This window comes from Poecilia reticulata, chromosome 2 (genome assembly GCF_904066995.2).
Source record: "Poecilia reticulata chromosome 2, P_reticulata-male-v2, whole genome shotgun sequence".
In the NCBI taxonomy this organism is placed as follows: Eukaryota; Metazoa; Chordata; class Actinopteri; order Cyprinodontiformes; family Poeciliidae; genus Poecilia; species Poecilia reticulata.
In genome coordinates this window covers 12,405,591-12,412,177 of record NC_088831.1, presented here as the reverse complement: position 1 = coordinate 12,412,177, position 6,587 = coordinate 12,405,591, and the positions used below count along the sequence as shown (strand labels likewise).

The 6,587-nt window shown below is 43.4% G+C and overlaps 1 long non-coding RNA gene across 1 annotated transcript; it reads left to right on the top strand.

Moving 5' to 3' along the window:
- The first annotated feature begins 5,807 nt into the window (after nt 1-5,807).
- On the top strand, nt 5,808-6,385 carry LOC108166166 (uncharacterized). Its single transcript, XR_014084105.1, has 2 exons — nt 5,808-6,114; nt 6,336-6,385. It is a non-coding gene; the product is annotated as an uncharacterized LOC108166166 (long non-coding RNA).
- The last annotated feature ends 202 nt before the right edge of the window (nt 6,386-6,587 follow it).

Below are 6,587 nucleotides of genomic sequence, written 5' to 3'. Positions count from 1 at the left end.
CTTCACGTCTCCCTCTCATCATTTGCTGTGGTTTAACTCGATGTTTAGTCAGAGTTGATACACTCTTGACGAGAACATTACAGTGAAAAAGCATTGACTAAAAGGTTTCAAGTGGTCGAAATGGCATCGAGCAGGAGGTCATCTTTGTCCTCCAGTACGAAGACATCTAAATCTTCAGCCAGTGTAGCTCAAGCTAGAGCCAAAGCAGAGGCTGCCAAGGTAAGAGCATCGTATGCAAGCCATGAAGCTAAACTTAAGCTGGAGAAGGCTGTCAAAGAAGCAGAAAAAGCTAAAAGGGATGCTCAAAGTCAACTGGAAACTGTAAAAATTGACACAGAGTTGGAAATGTTAAAGTTTCAAAAAGAGGCTGCTGCAGCAGCAGCTGAAGCTCAAGTCTTAGAACAGGCTGAGGCAGTTCAAGTTTTGGATGAAACGGGAATGTCTGATTCGGACAAGGTGAAAATTGAACGCACTAGCGGATATGTTCAGTCTCAAATCGAAATTAAGAACTCAGATCAAGCTTCTCCACAGCATGCTGACGCACATGCTAAGGACATTCCAGAAGCAACACACTGTGTGAAATCTGAGAAGTCTGAAAACGTTGAAGCACATGAACCAGTGTTTTCACCCAAACCTCATCTAAAATCTTACAGCGAAAAAGACTGCCAACCTCTTTATTCTAATTATGTCCCATTGGCTGCCAGGTCTAGAGAACCAGTTAATAGAATATCGACATCTGATCCGTTAGCAGAGTTTTTGGCCAGGCGAGACCTTGTCAGTTCAGGTCTTTACCATTTCGATGATAAGCCTGAAAATTATCGAGCCTGGTATTCTTCTTTTAACAGTGCTATTAGTGAGGTTCGACTCACAGCAACTCAGGAATTGGACCTCATGACTAAATGGCTTGGAAAAGAGTCAAGTGAACAGGTTAAACGGCTACGTTCAGTTCATGTTGGAGATCCTCAAACAGCTTTGAACAAAGCATGGGAGAGACTACGTGAGTGTTATGCTGCTCCAGAGATCATTGAAAGGTCTCTGTTTCAAAGACTGGAAAGCTTCCCTACAATCTCAGCTAAGGATAATGTCAGGTTACGAGACCTTGGCGATTTACTGATGGAGATCCAAGGAGCCAAAGAGGATGGATATCTCACAGGACTTGCATACCTGGATACTTCACGTGGAATCAGCCAAATAATTGCAAAGCTTCCTTTTGCACTACAAGAGAAATGGATATCAGTGGGCTCGTGGTATAAAGAACAAAACCAGGGTCGCTTCCCTCCCTTTGACTACTTTTCTGACTTTGTGCGCTATGAAGCAAAGAAGAGAAATGACCCAAGTTTCATGAGTCAAGGAAACACAGTAACATTTGTCAAATCAGAGAGAGGAATCAGTAGGAGTTTTAACTCAAACAAACCAGTTTTGGTTTCAAAAACTGATGTCTCAACCAATGATGATTTCAGCAAGACCTGTCCGCTACACAATAAACCACATCCTCTCAAAAGGTGCAGGGTTTTCAGGAATAAATCCTACAGTGACAAAATGGCCTTTCTGAAGGAGAAAGGGATTTGTTTTAAGTGTTGCTCCTCTGTCTCACATTTTGCTCGAGATTGCAAAGTCTTCTTAAAGTGTTCTGAGTGCAACAGTGTAAATCATGATACTGTCATGCATCCTGAGCCATTCCCCAAGTCATCTAAAGCTCCTTCAGCCCAGCAAGACAATGGCGGGGAGGTTGACAGTCAAGTCAGTGAGGATATCGTTTCAAACAGTTGTACAGAAGTTTGTGGTCCAAGTGCAATGGGGCGATCTTGTTCAAAAATCTGCCTTGCAAAGGTTTATCCCAGTCATTCCAGGCACATGGCAATCAAAACTTATGTCATCTTAGATGACCAGAGTAATCGCTCTTTAGCTAGGCCAGAGTTCTTTGAACAATTTAAAGTAAAGAGCAAACCCTTCACATATCATCTTCGAACATGCTCAGGCATGATTGAATCATCTGGCAAGAAGGCAGATGGATTTCAGATTGAATCAATGGATGGGAAGGTCCAGATTGCACTCCCGTCACTCATCGAATGCTCAGAGATGCCAAATAACCGATCTGAAATTCCAACACCAAGTGCGGTCCAACATCAGCCTCATCTCTGTCACATAGCAGATCAAATTCCAGAACTGGATCCAGACGCAGAAATCCTACTTTTGCTCGGAAGGGATGTTTTAAGAGCACACAAGGTCAGAGAGCAGGTTAACGGACCACACAGCGCCCCTTTCGCTCAACGTTTGGATTTAGGTTGGGTTGTGATTGGAGAAGTTTGTCTGGGGAATGTACATAAGCCAGTGATAAGCACATACAAGACAAATGTGTTGCAATGTCATCGCCATTCAATTTTTCCACTCTGCACAAGCGTCCTTCATGTTAAAGAAAGTGACAAAACTAAGCAGATTCTCAGAGCCAGAAAGGATGCTTGGCAGCCAAGTGTTTGTCCAAACAGAGAATGACAACAAGCCTGGTCCATCTCTGGAAGATACAGTGTTCCTACAGATAATGGACAAGAATGTTTACAAAGGCAAAAGCAACAACTGGGTTGCCCCACTCCCATTCAGGGAACCACGACAACGACTACCTAATAATAAAGAACAGGCAGTCAAACGGTTTGTATCTCTGCAGCGAACTCTTCAACGGAAGCCTGAGATGCAGAACCAGTATGTGACTTTTATGGAGAAAATATTCACCAATGAACATGCAGAGTTAGCTCCACCGTTGAAAGAGGGAGAAGAATGTTGGTACCTCCCCACGTTTGGCGTGTATCATCCACAAAAACCCAACAACATCAGGGTGGTTTTTGACTCCAGTGCCCAGTACTTGGGAATCTCCCTCAATGATGTACTTCTCTCAGGGCCTGATCTGAATAATGCTCTTCTTGGCGTACTCTTACGCTTTAGGAAGGAAAAGATTGCAATAATAGCAGACATCCAACAAATGTTTTATTGTTTCCAAGTGCATGAAGACCACCGCAATTTTCTCCGTTTCTTATGGCACAAAGACAACGACGTCAACAAGGAAGTAGTGGAATATAGAATGAAGGTCCATGTTTTTGGTAACAAGCCATCTCCTGCTGTGGCTATATACGGGCTACGGAGAGCCATCAGAGAGGGAGCGCAGAAGTTTGGTGCTGATACCATCGACTTTGTAGAAAGGCATTTCTATGTGGATGACGGTTTAATGTCTGTGCCATCGGAGACTGAGGCGATTGACCTCCTGCAACGGACAAAAAACTCACTAGCTGAGTCAAACATCCGCCTACACAAGTTTGTGTCAAACAGTCAGTCAGTCACAGAAGCTTTTCCTCCAGAGGACTGTGCTCCACCGACCAAAGACCTAGACCTTGAACAAGAAGCTACACCCACTCAGCGCAGCTTGGGTCTTCTTTGGGAGATCACGACTGACATGTTCACTTTCTCAGCATCTACTACAATCAAACCGTTCACTCGTCGAGGAGTTCTCTCTACTGTTAACAGTATTTTTGATCCCATGGGGTTACTGGCACCCATCACCATCTGCGGAAGAGCTCTTCTGAGAGAACTAGCTACTGAACAGACTGAATGGGATAACCCACTACCAGAAGAAAAACGTGAAAAATGGGAATCCTGGAGGGATTCACTACAAGACCTGAAGCAGCTACATGTTCCTCGGATGTACACTCAGACCTCACTCAGTTCAGTGGTAAAGACTGAATTGCACGTGTTCTCTGATGCATCAAATAAGGCTATTGGGGCTGTAGCTTACCTGAGAGCAGTTCAAGAAGGACAAATTGAGGTGGGTTTTGTTATGGCCAAGGCTAAACTTGCCCCTCAGTCTGAGCCTACAATCCCCAGGCTTGAACTGTGTGCTGCAGTCTTGGCTGTAGAAATGTCAGATCTCATTCAAGAAGAGTTGGATGTGAAAATAGATGAAGTCAAGTTCTATACTGACAGTAAAGTTGTTCTTGGCTACATATGCAATCAGTCAAGGCGATTCTATGTCTATGTCCACAATAGAGTGATGCGGATTCACCAATCCACAAGGCCAACTCAGTGGAACTATGTGTGCACAGATGAGAATCCAGCTGACCATGCATCACGGTCTGTGCCTCCATCAAAATTAGCACAGACTTCATGGTTCACCGGACCCTCGTTTCTTTATCAATCATCTGAAGGCAAGCAATATACAGGTCAGAGGTTTGACTTGATCGAACCACAAAAGGACAGTGAAATCAGACCACAAGTTCAGACCTATTCTACTGTTACAGAAAAGGCAACCCTTTCTACAGATCGCTTCAAACGGTTTTCATCTTTTAGCTCCTTGTTGAGAGGAGTTGCATATTTGATCCACATGGTGAAATCATTGAAGCATTCCAACCACAGGAATGAGTGTGTAGGTTGGCATAAATGCAATTTACACCGTTCTGCTGAAGAAATAGCTCAAGCCAAAAAAGTCATCCTAAAAGCAGTGCAAGCAGAAGTTTTTGCAAAAGAAAGGTCAGCTCTACTGGCTAAGGAAACTGTGTCTGTAAATAGCCCTTTGCAGAAGCTAAGACCAGTCTTAGAGGATGACCTGATTTGTGTTGGGGGCAGGCTGAAGTACTCAGAACTGACACCGGCAGAGAAGAATCCTGTAGTCCTACCTAAAAATGATCATGTGGCATTCCTTCTATCAAGACATTACCATGAACAGGTTCAACACCAAGGTCGTCATCTAACTGAAGGAGCTATAAGAGCAGGTGGCTTGTGGATATTAGGAGGCAAGTCTCTTGTAAAATCACTTATCCATAAGTGTATAACTTGTCGTAAACTACGGGGGAAGATGGAAGAACAACAGATGGCGGATTTACCACCAGAGCGACTTAAAGTATGTCCTCCTTTTACCTATGTAGGTGTTGATGTTTTCGGGCCCTGGTCTGTGACGGCAAGGCGCACTCGAGGAGGGCACTCGGAGTCAAAACGATGGGCAATGCTTTTCAGTTGCATGACTTCAAGAGCTGTCCACATTGAACTAATAGAATCATTGGACACATCTAGCAGCATTAATGCTTTGAGACGGTTTTTTGCATTGAGAGGACCAGCCAAACAGCTCAGATCTGATTGTGGCACAAACTTTATTGGGGCTTGCAAGGAGCTACAGATGGACACAAAAATGCAAAAATACCTCACTGATCAGGAATGCGTCTGGGAATTCAATCCGCCTCACGCCTCTCACATGGGGGGTTCATGGGAGCGTATGATTGGTGTGGCAAGGAGGATTTTGGATGCTATTCTGCTCCGGCAAAACATCTCTTTGACTCACGAAGTCCTGTGTACTCTAATGTCGGAAGTTACTGCCATTATCAATGCCCGTCCCTTGATGCCTGTTTCTGCAGATCCAGACAATCCTTTCATCCTGTCACCTGCAATGCTTCTTACTCAAAAGTCTGGAGTCCCTCCACCTCCTGGTAACTTTCCTGAGAAAGACTTGTTTACAAGGCAGTGGAGACAAGTACAAGCATTAGCAAATCAATTTTGGACTCGTTGGAGACGAGAGTACCTGCCGACTTTACAACAACGTTCAAAATGGACAGTACCCAAAAGAAACTTGCAAATAGGAGACTTAGTCCTTCTGAAAGACAAGCAAGCTCCTCGCAACTGCTGGCCACTGGCGAGGATCACTGCTACATTTCCAGGACAAGATGGATACGTAAGAAAGGTCGAGGTCACAACAGCAGAGGATGGCAACCCAAAAACGTATCTTAGACCTATCACAGAGGTCGTTTTGCTTCTGCCTAATGAATGATCTATGGACTAAAGTTTCATGATCAAAAGGCAGAGTGACCTCACAGAGGTCAGACGGGGAGTGTGCTGTTTTACAGCATTTATCTTTGATATTATGTGAATGTAGTGTGTTTGATGGCATTTTTGGTTGTTTGTGGCTGTAGTGGATTTGAAGGCTTTTGTTTTGAAGTGCCATTGTATTGTCGGTGTCTGACTTCCTGTTCAGTCGTTTCCTGGGGTTTTTTTTTAGAGCTGCAGCAAGCATGGCTAGATGTTGTTTTGTCTTCGGCATTTAATCCTTTGTCATCCACGGGAAAGCTCAGCTGAAGCAATGCTGTAAGTGATGTTTATGTTAAGATATATGCAACTTAAGATGTGCCAGATATTATTTTGTTAAAATGCTAATGTGCCATTATTGTGACTGTTTTTTCATTTGACCGCTCATGGTACATTTCAGTTGACTGCAGAGCACATATTTATGTTAAATTTATGGTCTGTATGTCAGGTTTGCTCACAGAACTAAGTTTTGTATTGTTTTGTGTTCATTTTGTCTGCAGTTTTCACCGCAGCATGTAAAGAGGAAGCAAACAGTAAATGGTCAACCTTACTTCACGTCTCCCTCTCATCATTTGCTGTGGTTTAACTCGATGTTTAGTCAGAGTTGATACACTCTTGACGAGAACATTACAGTAAATGAGTAAGAGTTACTACAATGCAAACTCAATAAAGTGTTATGTAACATGCAAAAAGTCAACAAAATGTTAGATTAATATATGTTTTAAAAGTTAAGAACTAAAGCAGGAACCAAA